Here is a 16,028-nt window from a genome sequence, read left to right as displayed (position 1 = left end):
TGGTTATGAACTGTAGATTAAAACTGAAAAAACTGCAAAAAGGTGGGAATTTAAGGAGATGGGACCTGGATAAACTGAAAGAACCAGAGTTTGTACAGAGTTTCAGGGAGAGCATAAGGGAACAATTGACAGAAATGGGGGAAAGAAATACAGTAGAAGATGAATGGGTAGCTTTGAGGGATGAAGTAGTGAAGGCAGCAGAGGATCAAATGGGTAAAAAGACGAGGACTAGTAGAAATCCTTGGGTAACAGAAGAGATACTGAATTTAATTGATGAAAGCAGAAAATATAAAAATGCAGTAAATGAAGCAGGCAAAAAGGAATACAAACGTCTCAAAAATGATATCGACAAGAAGTGCAAAATGGCTAAGCAGGGATGGCTAGAGGAGAAATGTAAGGATGTAGAGGCTTATCTCACTAGGGGTAAGATAGATACTGCCTACAGGAAAATTAAAGAGGCCTTTGGAGATATGAGAACCACTTGCATGAATAACAAGAGCTTTGATGGAAACCCAGTTCTAAGCAAAGAAGGGAAGGCAGGAAGGTGGAAGGAGTATATAGAGGGTTTATACAAGGGCGATGTACTTGAGGACAATATAATGGAAATGGAAGAGGATGTAGATGAAGATGAAATGGGAGATACGATACTGCGTGAAGAGTTTGACAGAGCACTGAAAGACCTGAGTCGAAACAACGCCCCCGGAGTAGACAAAATTCCATTAGAACTACTGACAGTCTTGGTAGAGCCAGTCCTGACAAAACTCTACCATCTGGTGAGCAAGATGTATGAGACAGGCGAAATATCCTCAGACTTCAAGAAGTTCATAATAATTCCAATCCCAAAGAAAGCAGGTGTTGACAGATGTGAAAATTACCGAACTATCATTTTAATAAGTCACAGCTGCAAAATACTTGCAGGAGTGCTGGGCGGGACGGCACAGGACGGGGGAGTGCTGGACGTGACGGCTTGACGGAGGACAGTCACGAGAGGGACTTAAAGAGTATGGAGCGATTTACCAGTGGTCGCGGCTGATAGAAATATTTCGTAGTGCTGACTTGTGCAATTGTGAGATGTCCGTGGCTTCTACAGTGAAGACGTAGTGTGCGCTTGGAAGTGAATATCTTGATAGCTTTGTTGTCGTTCATAACTAATACGTGCAGTGAGAATCTATTGTTTCCCTGTTTTTCAACCTATATTTTATTTAATTGCTGGACCATCGACACCAATAAGTGTTTTGCAGACATATACCGCATTCTCAAAAGCACTTCTACTACCGTACTTTCCATTTAAATTCGTTAAGATAGTACCTGCAGATTTTATTAAACTGCAATCTTTCATTTAGAAATTGATATGTTACTTTCATAATTCGCAATTGCCGAGTGATAGAAACCTTCGACCATTCGATTCATATATGTATTCTTATCGTATACTGTAGACTCAGCAGTATTTGGCCTGTAATGCGGCAATACGTATCGCAGCCCCTATACAACGAAACCAGACAAAACTATTAATATTGCAACGTTGATTCGGTGGGTACGTAGTTATTTAAAAACCCGCAAAGTAATACCTGAAGTTTGCTATTTGGGTAGCAAAATAATTTCTGAAGGTAGACATAGAGGGGATATGAAATGCAGATTGCCAACAACATGAAAATAATTGCTGAAAAAAGGACTTCCTTAAAATCTAACAGAAATATGTTAGGAAGGCTTTCCTGAACATATCTGTCTGAAGTGAAGCATTGTACGAAAGTGAAAAGTTATTGATAAGCGATTCAGAGAATAACGGAACAGAAGCTTTTGAAATGTCGTGCTACAGAAGTATTATGACAGGATCGGTTCATCGAATAACCAAAGAGGACGTACTGAATCGAAATGGGAAAGGAGAAATTGTGGCACAACTTGAATAAAAGAAGGGAGTGATCAGTAATACATGTTCTAAGGCATCGACGATTAGTCGGTTTGGTAAGGAAGGTAAGTAAACGTAAAAATAAGTAAAGGTGAAAACTGTAGACGAAGACTCAGGCATCACTACAGTAAATAGGTTCAAATGGACGTACGTTGTATTAGTTCTTCGGAAATGAAGAGGCTTGCACAGGATGGAGTACAGGGGAGAACAGCATCAAAGCAGTCTTTGAACTGAAAACCACAACAAAATCATCAACAAGAGGACTATAGTACCAAATGCTTTAAGACTGTAATTATAAGAAACAACGAAATCCCTTAAAAATCGGCAAATGAAAGATATATTTTGTCGGTAGTAGTTTTGGATCTACTACAGATTTATAAATAAACGTAGTGCGCAAAAGTATTCCTTATAGTTAAAAAACTGAAATGTAATTAGATGTAAGAGATGTGTATCGCATTATGAAGATTGGCTTGTAGCCATAATTACGAAATGATTTTCTCGCTCGATTAAATGTGACAGGTGGGAGTACATGTTAACCGTAAGCCCCTCTGTTTACATAAGCCCACTTGCTACTCTCGTAAATTACTAGCTACGTCGGTAGCACCGATAATGAGAACGCAGTATACGAACAAAATTGATATATGTCTATGAGTGACACATGCCAGTTGCGGATCGTGGGACAAGACCTTCACTTGTTCACATCATGCATTTTAACTGTGCCCTGCTAAGAAAGTCGTCGAATTTACTCTAATACATTGTGGAACGCTTATATATCCACAAAGTAGGCTTCTTATCCCTCTATGAGCAGTACTGCTCCAAAATTTCTTTAAATTACTGGTTGCACGAAGATTATCGAGAGACATCCTTCGGTAACTAGGCAAAGGATGGAACTGGTGGACTCCTCCCAGTACTGTCACTGCGGAAATCACCTGTCTCATTCCTACACCATGTAACACCGAAGATGCTGATAAAATACCTTGTGCACCATCCAAAATTTATCGCCGTTTAATATCTGTTGATAACTGTCCGTGACTCTGGAGACGACTCGTGGTTCTCAACCAGCAGCAACAGCAGCAGCAGCAGCAGCTCAATATTGTCATGGGCTAGATTCTTTGTTGTCCGCACATTTACAACATCGTAAGACTTTTAACTGACAGAGTGTAACTAATGGTGTACAGACATAACCCACTGTTTTTTCTTTAACAAACTTTAATGACTAACTTTCTTGACTAATAACATGCAATAGTTAAAAACTTGCTGGCCAACTGTGTTGTCATTGTCCTCAGACATTATTACCTAGCAGTGTTCCCTTCCTTTCCATGCAGTCATCGAGCACCGTATAAATATGAACACTGGTTAGCTATTTACTGCCAGTTTTTTTTGTTTAATGACAACCATTTTCAGTCTAAATTTTGCTGCTTTAGTAACTATTCATTCTTGTACTGCGTAACAGAGATTTAACTAATTTGCAGTTTTAAATATTAACTTCACTCACTTAAAGTTATATAAAATTTCATTGGCAAAACTAAAAACTAAAGATACAGCGCAAATTAGGAGTGCGCAGTTTCATTTATTCTGAATTAACTTAGCGAGATATTTCTGCTGGCTTCGTACGTATTTTTTTTTCTTTACGTTAAAATTGAATCAGTTGCTAATTTTCTTAAAGTAAATTCAACACAATTTTTCAATTGCTTGTCTTTTTCCAAATGTTGCCTTTCGTTAGGCAGGGGTTACTGAAGTCATTTTTTGTACGTAATAAAGTTTCAGCTACAATCGGTCACGTATTTGCCCATTAGCTTCATTTAATTTTGCTTTTAAAATTAAATAATCAGAATAAGTAACTGCAAACTCAATGCTTTCTGATTCATTCATTTCCTCGTAAACTGTTGTGGTGTGTAAAAGCGTGACAACCTTCTGTTGCCACGCCAGTGACTATTTGCTTAATTTTCTTTGCCGTTACTTTGCTTAGGATTTTGGAGTTAATTGTCCTAGTGGGCTGATGACCGTTTAATTATCCTTTTTTTTGTTGCTAATCCGTATTTGTGTTACGCATTGCGTGGTACCCTTTTCCCCGTGTGTGGTTCATGAGTGATTGCACTAAATTGCACCCATTTCAAAATTATTATCAGTATTTAGACTAGGTCTAGAATATATTCTTTCTTCGGAAGTGTCTGTTGTACTATTTTCTTCTGCTAACCGGTATTAAACGATAGCCTTAGTCATCGTAAAATTTCATTAGGCACACGGTATCACGGTCATTTATATCACAATCGAAGATGCCGATTAGAAAGGGGGAGGTTACAACCTCTGAGAGGGCGGAAAGGTATACAAAGATTAGCTCTGACGATTTCGGTTGAGATTGTAAAATGGCGTAAAATTAAACGTTTTGGCTACTGGTGCTGAGGTTGCCGTAATGTCCTTCGACAGTCTTGGCGTTACTTAAGATCATTTGATGATGATCATCCAGATTACGAAAGCGTTTGGTTGTTAGAAGTGAATAGCATACATAAAGTTTCCATGCATGATTATTCACTGGTAAAAGGCATTGGCGTATCTGAGCAAATGGATGATCATTCTCTGAATTATAAGTAACGTTTATTGCTGCGGGTTGCGCAGGTAATATTGGCGTGGTGAGACTTGAGTAATACAGTGCCTGACAAAAAGAGTGAAGCATCCAGAAAGAGAGGAGAAAAGGAAATGAAACTGTGCGAGTTGGGGGGGGGGGGGAGGAATTCGTGAGATTTTTTCATTGATTACAAAATAGACTCACATGCAGAAAGCTCTTGACAGTATGAGCCCACTTATGAGTTTTCACTCCCTTTTGCCTGGGTGCACGCACTGATTCGGTTGGCAAGTGCGTCGTAAGGCCTTGTATCCTCCCCTGAGTCAGGCTGGTCGATAAATGGAACTGGTCCTTCATACTCTGAATACCTACATTGTTACGAAGTTGAAATCCAGGCTGGTCGCACAAATGTTCTTTAGGGGACAGAGCAGGGGATTGCTGCCCCGGCGGAGTTTCGAGTCTTCCCTCGGGCATGGGTGTATGTGTGTTTGTCCTTAGCATAATTTAGGTTAAGTAGTGTGTAAGCTTATCGACTGATGACCTTAGCAGTTAAGTCCCATAAGATTTCACACACATTTGAACACTTTTTGATTGCTGCCCCCGAGAGTACCTTCATATCATGCAGGAAGTTTATAGAGACATTTGCTCTGTGCTAACGAGCACTTTTCCGTTGCAATGTGACTCCACGATACAGCCGTGTGAGAAAAAACAACGAGGACGCGGAATGTCCGTGACATACAGTTGTACCTGTAGATATCCCTCAAATAATATGCCTCAATTATTACCAGTCGTGACGTGAAGTCAAATCTGCTGGCTCCTCACACCGTAACGCCAGTAGCGACGCAACTGTGCCTCTCCACAACATTAGATCAAGGAGGCTTCTCCCCAGGTCGCCACTATACTTGTTGATGACTGAAAAACCTGTTGACTCAGAACCACGATTCATTGCCGAACACAATGCGATGTCATTCATCAGAAGCTTTAAATGGGATGATAATTCCCTAGCCCAGTTGCTACTAATCTCCAACGAATGGTGCAGGATGACACGAAATGTTGCCGAGCGTCCATTACTTGTTTTCGATGGCGGTGCAGAGGTGAAGGAGTTGCTGTGTGGCCGAGCGGTTCTAGGCGCTTCAGTCTGGAACCGCGCGATCGCTACGGTCGCAGGTTCGAATCCTGCCTCGGGCATGGATGTGTGTGATGTCCTTAGGTTAGTTAGGTTTAAATAGTTCTAAGTTCTAGGGGACTGATGAGCTCAGATGTTAAGTCCCATAGTGCTCAGAGCCATTTGAACCATTTGGTTGCTGTGTCCTTGGTGTACAATACAGCGGTCCTCCCTTGTAGTAGTCAAATGTCACCAATTAGAACTTTGGCAGCAGGAACGGTGTGGGAATTACGAATCAAAAAATGACTTTGAACCTCTCAAAAGGGAAATGAAATTATCAGTGACTGACTTGACCTCAAATTTCATCACATTTATCAAGGAACACACACACACACACACACACACACACATACCTACGGACAAAAAATATTTAATGTCCATCTGAATTGCATAAAACGACGAAAAATTAAGAAATTGCAAACTATTCTTTTATACTTCGTTTAAAAAATGTTTATGTCAAATACTGGACTGTCTCATCACTAAATTTCATCTCATATTCATCAGAAACTAAAGAGCATTCTCTATGGAATACGAGTACTAGAGTAAAACATGTCTCCACAAATAGGTAAAAACCTATGTTCGCTTGTGCAGTGTAATTAATGCGTTAGAAATATGTACTCACTGAAGATAAGTTTTCCTTTAACTATCATTATACGAAACTTCTAATCTGAAACAATATCAACTGCTGCTTTATACTCCTGTAGCTTGTCACTGACAACAGATGGTAGCATTCATAGTTTATATACTGTGATATACATGGTGCAGGTGCAATGAACCCTCAAATTAAAATCTACTGAAATATCTTTCTGCAATGCTTAATTTAATGAGGCAACAAGTTTATAATACACTCCTGGAAATGGAAAAAAGAACACATTGACACCGGTGTGTCAGACCCACCAGACTTGCTCCGGACACTGCGAGAGGGCTGTACAAGCAATGATCACACGCACGGCACAGCGGACACACCAGGAACCGCGGTGTTGGCCGTCGAATGGCGCTAGCTGCACAGCATTTGTGCACCGCCGCCGTCAGTGTCAGCCAGTTTGCCGTGGCATACGGAGCTCCATCGCAGTCTTTAACACTGGTAGCATGCCGCGACAGCGTGGACGTGAACCGTATGTGCAGTTGACGGACTTTGAGCGAGGGCGTATAGTGGGCATGCGGGAGGCCGGGTGGACGTACCGCCCAATTGCTCAACACGTGGGGCGTGAGGTCTCCACAGTACATCGATGTTGTCGCCAGTGGTCGGCGGAAGGTGCACGTGCCCGTCGACCTGGGGCCGGACCGCAGCGACGCACGGATGCACGCCAAGACCGTAGGATCCTACGCAATGCCGTAGGGGACCGCAACGCCACTTCCCAGCAAATTAGGGACACTGTTGCTCCTGGGGTATCGGCGAGGACCATTCGCAACCGTCTCCATGAAGCTGGGCTACGGTCCCGCACGCCGTTAGGCCGTCTTCCGCTCACGCCCCAACATCGTGCAGCCCGCCTCCAGTGGTGTCGCGACAGGCGTGAATGGAGGGACGAATGGAGACGTGTCGTCTTCAGCGATGAGAGTCGCTTCTGCCTTGGTGCCAATGATGGTCGTATGCGTGTTTGGCGCCGTGCAGGTGAGCGCCACAATCAGGACTGCATACGACCGAGGCACACAGGGCCAACACCCGGCATCATGGTGTGGGGAGCGATCTCCTACACTGGCCGTACACCACTGGTAATCGTCGAGGGGACACTGAATAGTGCACGGTACATCCAAACCGTCATCGAACCCATCGTTCTACCATTCCTAGACCGGCAAGGGAACTTGCTGTTCCAACAGGACAATGCACGTCCGCATGTATCCCGTGCCACCCAACGTGCTCTAGAAGGTGTAAGTCAACTACCCTGGCCAGCAAGATCTCCGGATCTGTCCCCCATTGAGCATGTTTGGGACTGGATGAAGCGTCGTCTCACGCGGTCTGCACGTCCAGCACGAACGCTGGTCCAACTGAGGCGCCAGGTGGAAATGGCATGGCAAGCCGTTCCACAGGACTACATCCAGCATCTCTACGATCGTCTACATGGGAGAATAGCAGCCTGCATTGCTGCGAGAGGGTGATATACACTGTACTAGTGCCGACATTGTGCATGCTCTGTTGCCTGTGTCTATGTGCCTGTGGTTCTGTCAGTGTGATCATGTGATGTATCTGACCCCAGGAATGTGTCAATAAAGTTTCCCCTTCCTGGGACAATGAATTCGCGGTGTTCTTATTTCAATTTCCAGGAGTGTATTTTTCAGTTGGATTGAAAAGAATACAGTTTTCCCAAGAAGGTGACACACCATGAGCTCATATCCCATATGAAAGTCTATTAGTATTGCTCCGTATGCTATTACACCTAAATTTCATGTAATTTCCACCATATGACAACATTAATTAATCTTGAACTGCAAGACGAAGTTTATACCCTATCATACGACTGACCTCGGTATCAGACAAGTTTTTGGCGAATTTGAACATGTAACTAACATTGTATCTTCGGTAATTTTCGTTGATAGTTACACTTTAAGCTGTAAATTAGCTCAGCAGTAGGGCGCATGTATATTCTACAGTGTTGCAGAATTAATTTTTATGTATTGCACGGTGCAAAGATCGAACTGTACTCGTCTACTATGGAATAATTAATTTCAGTACTGCCAGCAAGCAAGCCGTCTGCAGTTTAATGAGTTATAAAGACAATGTAGCTGTGGAAATATTTAATTTAAACCACAAGTGAGCTTCCAAAGTTGTTTAAATAATTAAAATTTGGCCTTTAACTAGTGCTACTTAATATATAAATTTTATCAGTAGTGTAAGCAAGCCATGTGTGTTTTTAAATCTTGTTGATGAATTGCATTATGACAGTAGTGCTATGTGTGATTTGTTCTAGAAATCTTAGATATTTTAAGTAATATAAAATTTTGTTAAATTATTATTTGTATTAAATTTCAGCCTAAAGTTGTATAGGCAAAGAAGATTTATCTCGGTTTCGACTATAATAATGTAGCCTTCTTCCGAAATGCCACAATATAAAATTAAAATTAAAACATTCCAGATATTGGCCTTATCAAAATGTTAGTACTACAGTACATAGACGTAAGACTGCGTCACGTCTTTTATTTTAAGTTTGACAAGGCCAATATTTAGCATGTTTAAATTTTATATTGTGACATTTCTGAAGAACGCTACATTATTGTAGCCGAAATCTAGATAAAGTTTCTCTGCTTACGCAACTGGAGCCTGAAATTTAATATAATTAGTTTGAATTTTTGTTGTGATCAGCGATCTGTATCTACACTTGTGTATTACGATAAGCCATTCGTATGAGGTTTGGACTCGAAATTGTTACTTATTATGATAATTAATTTTTTCTTGGCTGCGAAGATTTTATTTTCGAGATATTGACTGTTCTTCTGTGGCTGTAGCACCACCATCTTTATCTACGTTTAATCTCTGTCTTGTTCCAACTCCAGCTTTGGTTATGATATAATGAATGTGAACATTGCGTAAGTTCTCCTTGAGTGTTGCGAAAATACGTCGTGTACGTGACAAATCAAATTCAAATGCTCATCAAAACACTTTCTTCCTTCCTGCCTAAAATCGTGTTTTTCTCATTTTCTTTGACTTTTGGCTATGTGGTGTGTGTGTGTGTGTGTGTGTGTGTGTGTGTGTGTGTGTGTGTGTGTGTGTGTGTGTGTGTGTGTGTGCGTGCGTGTGCGTGTGTGTGTGTGTTTAGTGTGTTATGCATCTTCCTATTTCTGGTGTGGAAATACTACATGATACACAGTTTAAGTAATTATTTGGATAAATACCTTTGAACTTGTTACAGAAGCTCATAATCTTCAGATACCTATGACACATGCACGACAGCTGCTCTGTACGTTGTGGTTTCATTTTAACGCCAGATAAAACACTACACTGTGAATGTTCCGTTTTAATACTATGCTGATATTAGCTGTAGAGGGATAAGGTGAGAGGGATCGTGATAGTTAGGGGGACTGGCTCGGCATCTCACATGATGATAATGTCGTCATTTATAAGGTTGATGATGATATGAGGTCAAGGTTAAAAATGGTTGATGAAGTGTAGGTGACCCAAATATCAAAGGTCAATTCTGTCCAGAATGCCCGTAGGATTCCTCCCCTGCCGACGAGCATGCTTGCTTTCATGTTCCCTTTCGTTCCAACACTGGGCTACTCTGACATCCGAATGCTCGACTGGATATTTCACGACTCGACCAGCCAGACAAACGGAGGCCAAGGCACATTTCCGGCTGTGTCAGATGCTGATGACGATCACGCAGCATATCCGTGTCCTTCGGAGTAACCACTCAGTGTCAGACGCTGCTCATGCTCCTTATACTATACCAGTCCTGGCAACAGCACTGAGCAAGAACAACCATAATGCGTTCTGGTGGCCTTTTACTTGTCATTGAAAATCCAGCTCAGTGGCATCGACATCCGAGGGCGTCTTCTGGGTGCTTCACCGTTTCTGTCAGGCAGTGTATTCACAAATTGACCTATAAACTATAACGGTATCACTGGTTGTAATACACGAAGATAAATTAAAAGGGTATCGACTGTTTGAAACAACGGAAGAAGGATACTAAGAAAAGTCATTAACCAGTTATTAGATCGTTAATAAGGTGGGTAAAGGAAAGCTTCTGATCTAGTTCTGAGATATCCTTCGTTTATTTAAGTCATGGAAGGATCTTCAAATGTAATACTTTTCAAGTGAGGTGCTATGTTGTTAGTCTATCTATATTGTAATAAGGACCGATCCGATTCTTGTGGCAGAATGCGGTCCTCAGCTCAAGCTGTTCATACATGATTGTTCAGTGACATTTGACAGCTTGTAAGCATTAATTTAAGTTAGCTAGCTAATTCCATGTTCAATAGTTCATTTGCACGATAACTCTCGAAATTTCCTGGAAGGAATCTGTTAACATTAATGCGATTTGTTTGTTCACAGAACAACAGACCAGCCATTTGAATATTAATGATCACAGTAAATAGGAAATGCTAGTTTTGAATTAGAGTACAGTTAGTGATATATTCGAGTACTTAAACTAACCAACAAAAATAATCGCTTTAGCGTTACCTATTACTCACGCTGCTAGCGAAACAGTAAACGTGATTATCCTCTAAGCAACACATGCAACTTAGTTGCAATTAAAATAGCGTGCGTAAAATAGGAAATGTACAGAACATGTGTTCAGCGTTTATACTTGAAATCTGCTTTGTTGTCCATACTCACCTATGTAAATCGTGTCGCGTACATAGCGGAATGTCCTTCATTCTGCTGCTCATCGTCCACTTTCCTGTCCTTCTTGGAAATGGTGAGAGGGAAAAATTATGAACTTAAAAGTATAGTAACAACGAAGGACTTACGTGTGACCAAAGAAATTTGACTACACATATGAGATTTTCGCATTGCACACCTTTACAAAAAATACATTTGCAAATAAATGTTTGTACAATATTGATTAACGTTTTTGTTTGTATGAACATCGTAAATAAATATGCAATATCTCTACACTGGAAATGACGGCAGTTAACAAAACAGAGACTACTGTCAAATAGACACACAGAAATTACAGAAGACAAAAATCTCAGTCAGAACCTTAATCCTTATTTTCTTCACGTTTTCCTCGCCCGAGACGAAAGTTAAAGGCAGTGTAATGAGTCATCATATTCCCTCATTGGATACCCATCGGAACTTAAGGACAATTTTCGTAACAGTCCCATACTGATGGTACTGACAGATATCGAATCTAGCAGCACGCCTCTGAATTACTTCGATGTCTTCCTTTAATCTTTCCCCATACACCCGACAAACACTCAAGAATAGGCGGCAGAAGCGTTAGTTTGTATCCTTTATAGATCAACAACACTTTCGCAGAAATCGCCCAGCAAAGCACAGTCGGCAATCCCATTTTCCCGTAACTGACTTTATCTGTTGGTCATTTTGCAACGTTACGATTAGATGTTAAATCGTTGTGACTGAGTCAAGCGGCATACGATTGCTACTCTATTCGTCAATTCAAAGACTGGATTCGTAAAAAATTGACAAACGTTTATATGGTTTTAACGCTTCATTTGTTTTACATAATCTCTCTCCACTTGAGTGTAACGCAGAGAAAGTTCACACAACCATGCGAAACTGTCAGAAACGTCTACGTTGGGATTTCGCTCAACTCGCTCATTCAATTAGCTTCAATGTTGGTTATATCGTCAAAGCACTTACCCTTCATCAAAATTTTTTTATCGTAGATTTTCTTCGAGAGACAAGGTTCGGGGGACAAACTGTACACATATTATTCTCTTCTTCAAAAGATTCTGGAGAACGTAAACACTTCATATGTTGCTCCATTGTGATTTGCGACATAACAGCTACGGTCGGATGTCGACTACTTGACAACGCCTGCACAAAACTGACTTGTCGGTGAATATACGTTATTTATTCTTGTTACGTAGGCTGCCATGTAGTTACTGTACTAACGGTTCTTAAATATCAGGTTATAAAACATCGGAACTTTGTCGATGGACGGTGTAGAAACGTATCATCAACTGAACTCTCATTTCTCGAAGCATGAAACATGTTGTTATTCATCGGACGAAATACAGATTCTACGCAAGTGAGACACTTTGGGTAAATGATGAAATGTTATGGTGATCCAATATTTCACGCCTTTCTCAGCGACATCATTTTAGTAAGGAGTAAGAATGGAAGCTCGCAGTTTACCGTCATGTCGACACACAGATCTTCCTCATACGGGAAGAGATAGCTAACGTTGACGTGGACGGGAAATCCACTCTCACGGGACACAGCGCCCACACCATTTAGAAGGTGCTGGTTAACCTAATTTGCGACTGTAGCGCTCTCCAGCGGCACCTGCCGGCTGTATGTGGCTGCCAGACCACACAGTTTGCTTACGAAAATGGACGCGTGTAAGATTCCATCGTTAGCTTTATTAAAAAGCTAACTTTTTCCCTTTGCCTTACTGTTGTGTCTGTAGTGGACATAAATGAAAACTTAAGTAAATATGGAAATTTGTGGTAATGTCTTATGGGACCAAACTGCTGAGGTCATCGGTAACTAAGTTACGCACTACTTAATCTAACATAATTGACTTACGCTAAGGAAAACACACACACACCCGTGCCCGACGGAGAACTACAACCTCCGACGTGGGAAGCAGCGCAGACCGTGATAAGGTGCCCCAGACCGCGTGGCTACCCCGCGCGGCAAAAACTTTAGTATCACTGAACATGTTATAGAGAAAAAAGGAAAGGTCCATTGCCATTCATTAAGGACATGAGCTCATAAAACATAACAAAATCTGCAAAACTCATTCGTGAGAGAGAGCGCACTTACATTTGCATAGCATCCGATATTACAGAAAATATTTCTATTAATTCAGTAAGAAAGTACCATGACCTTTTACAAAACGCGAAGGTGAGAAAAGAATTCTGAATACAGCAAGACAAGAACGCACAACCCATTATTTCGTAGCTTGGAACCTCTAACAACTTTGCTTCAGTGAATCAGTAGAACAAAAGAACTAAAGACATCGTGTCTTTACTTGCGGTCTCTCTGAAAGATTTAATTTTCGGTGGCTAACTGACTTTTAATTATAACAAAGTGTACCAAGAACGATGCAATTTTGATGAATCTGCAACGTGCTGTAGCCTTAAACCAGCGTACTTTCACAACAGACGAATTCTAACACGATAACTACTGTATACGAAAATTCTTTAAATCAATATGAGGCTTCCCGTCATTTTATTACAATAAATCTTACCAATGACGACGCGTATTCGAGAGATCTTCAATGTGCTGATGCTTACGAACAGCATATATTTCACAACAGACGAATTCTAACACGATAACTACTGTATACGAAAATTCTTTAAATCAATATGAGGCTTCCCGTCATTTTATTACAATAAATCTTACCAATGACGACGCGTATTCGAGAGACCTTCAATGTGCTGATGCTTACGAACAGCATATATTCATTAGGCGTAAGTTGCAAATACACTACTGGTCATTAAGATTGCTACACCACGAATATGACGTGCTAAAGACGCGAAATTTAACCGACAGGAAGAAGATGCTGTGATATGCAAATGATCAGCTTTTCAGAGCATTCACACAAGGTTGGCGCCGGAGGCGACAGTTACAACGTGCTGACATGAGGAAAGTTTCCAACCGATTTCTCAAACACAAACAGCAGTTGACCAGCGTTGCCTGGTGAAACGCTGTTGTGATGCCTCGTGTAAGTAGGAGAAATGCGTACCATCACGTTTCCGACTTTGATAAAGGTCGGACTGTAGCCTATCGCGATTGCGGTTTATCGTATCGCAACATTGCCGCTCACGTTGGTCCAGATCCAATGACTCTTAGCTGAATATGGAATCGGTGGGTTCAGGAGGGTAATACGGAACGCCGTGCTGCATCCCAACGGCCTTGTATCACTAGCAGTCGAGATAACAGGCATCTTACCCGCATGGCTGTAACGAATCGTGCAGCCACGTCCCGATCTCTGAGTCAACAGATGGGGACGTTTGCAAGACAACAACCATCTGCACGAACTGTTCGGCGACGTTTGCAGCATCATGGACTATCAGCTCGGAGACCATGGCTGCAGTTACCCTTGACGCTGCATCACAGACAGGAGCGCCTGCTATTGGTTACACGTCTCGGTCATCTCTTGTTCGCATTGACGGCACTTTGAACAGTGGACGTTACATTTCAGATGTGTTACGACCCGTGGCTCTACCCTTCATTCGATCCCTGCGAAACCCTACATTTCAGTAGGATAATGCACGACCGCATGTTGGAGGTCCTGTATGGGCCTTTCTGGATAGAGAAAATGTTCGATTGCTGCTCTGGCCAGCACATTTTCCAGATCTCTCACCAATTGAGAACCTCTGGTCAATGGTGGTCGAGCAAGAGGCTCGTCACAATACGCCAGTCACTACTCTTGATGAACTGTGGTATCGTGCTGAAGCTGCATGGGCAGCTGTACCTGTACACGCCATCCAAGCTCTCTTTGACTCAATGCCCAGGTGTATCAAGGCCGTTATTACGGTGAGAGGTGGTTGTTCTGTGTACTGATTTGTCAGGATCTATGCACCCGAATTGCGTGAAAATGTAATCGCATGTCAGTTGTAGTATAATATATTTGTCCAAACGAATACCCGTTTATCATCTGCATTTCTTCTAGGTGTAGCAATTTTAATGGCAAGTAGTGTATTTCTATTAATTCAGTAAGAAAGTACCAAGACCTTTTACAAAATTCGTAGATAAAAGAATTCTGAATACAGCATGACAAGAACACACAACCCATTATTTCGTAGGTTGGAACCTATAACAACTTCGCTACAGTGAGTCAGTAGAACAAAAGAAAAAAAGGCATAGTGTTTTTGCTTACGGTCTCTCTGAAAGATTTAACTGTCGGTCGCTAACTGACTTTTAATTATAACAAATCCTACCAAGAACGACGCAATTTTGATGAATCTTCACCGTGCTGTAGCCTCAAACCAGCGTGCTCTCAAAACAGACGAGTTGTAACACGAAACTAGTATTTACGAAAATTCTTTAAATCAATATGAGGCTTCCCGTCATTTTATAACAATAAATCTTACCAATGACGACGCGTAGTCGGGAGATCTGCAATGCGCTGATGCTTAGAAACAGCATATATCCATAAGGCGTAAGTCACAAATATATGTATCACATTGCGTGAATCGTTGGGGTGATCTGAAGTTATATTATTCTTGAAGAATCAAGTTTGTTAAGAACGCTTGTAATCAATTTAATTACTTTTACCGGTTTCGACAGATCTATGCAGTCAGCATCAGATCTTCTAACATTATTACTGCGGTTTAATAATGTTAAAAGATGCAATGCTGACAACGTAGATCTGTTGAAACCGGTAATGGTAGCAAAAAGAATTACTAGCGATCTATGCAAGCTTGATTCTTCAAGAGTATTATAATATAAAAGCAACGAAATATGATCTTCAACGGAAAACGAAAAATAAAATACTCCCGAGTTTTGCTTGTGATCTAGAGAGCGTTCTTATTGGTTCAACTTCTCCTAGTACGTTGCTGAAATACCTCCGAACCGCCGGCCTTTGTTGCCGAGCGGTTCTAGGCGCTTCAGTTCGGAACCGTGCGACTGCTACGGTCGCAGGTTTGAATCCTGCCTCGGGCATGGATGTGTGTGGTGTCCTTAGGTTAGTTAGGTTTAAGTAGTTCTATGTCTTGGGGACTGATGACCTCAGATGTTGAGTCCCATAGTGCTTAGAGCCAACTGAACGATTTTTGAACCACCGAACTTTTCTTAAGTTTCACATGAAGCAATATCT

Source organism: Schistocerca piceifrons, chromosome 1 (assembly GCF_021461385.2).
Source record: "Schistocerca piceifrons isolate TAMUIC-IGC-003096 chromosome 1, iqSchPice1.1, whole genome shotgun sequence".
NCBI lineage: Eukaryota > Metazoa > Arthropoda > Insecta > Orthoptera > Acrididae > Schistocerca > Schistocerca piceifrons.
Note: the sequence above shows the minus strand (reverse complement) of the source record.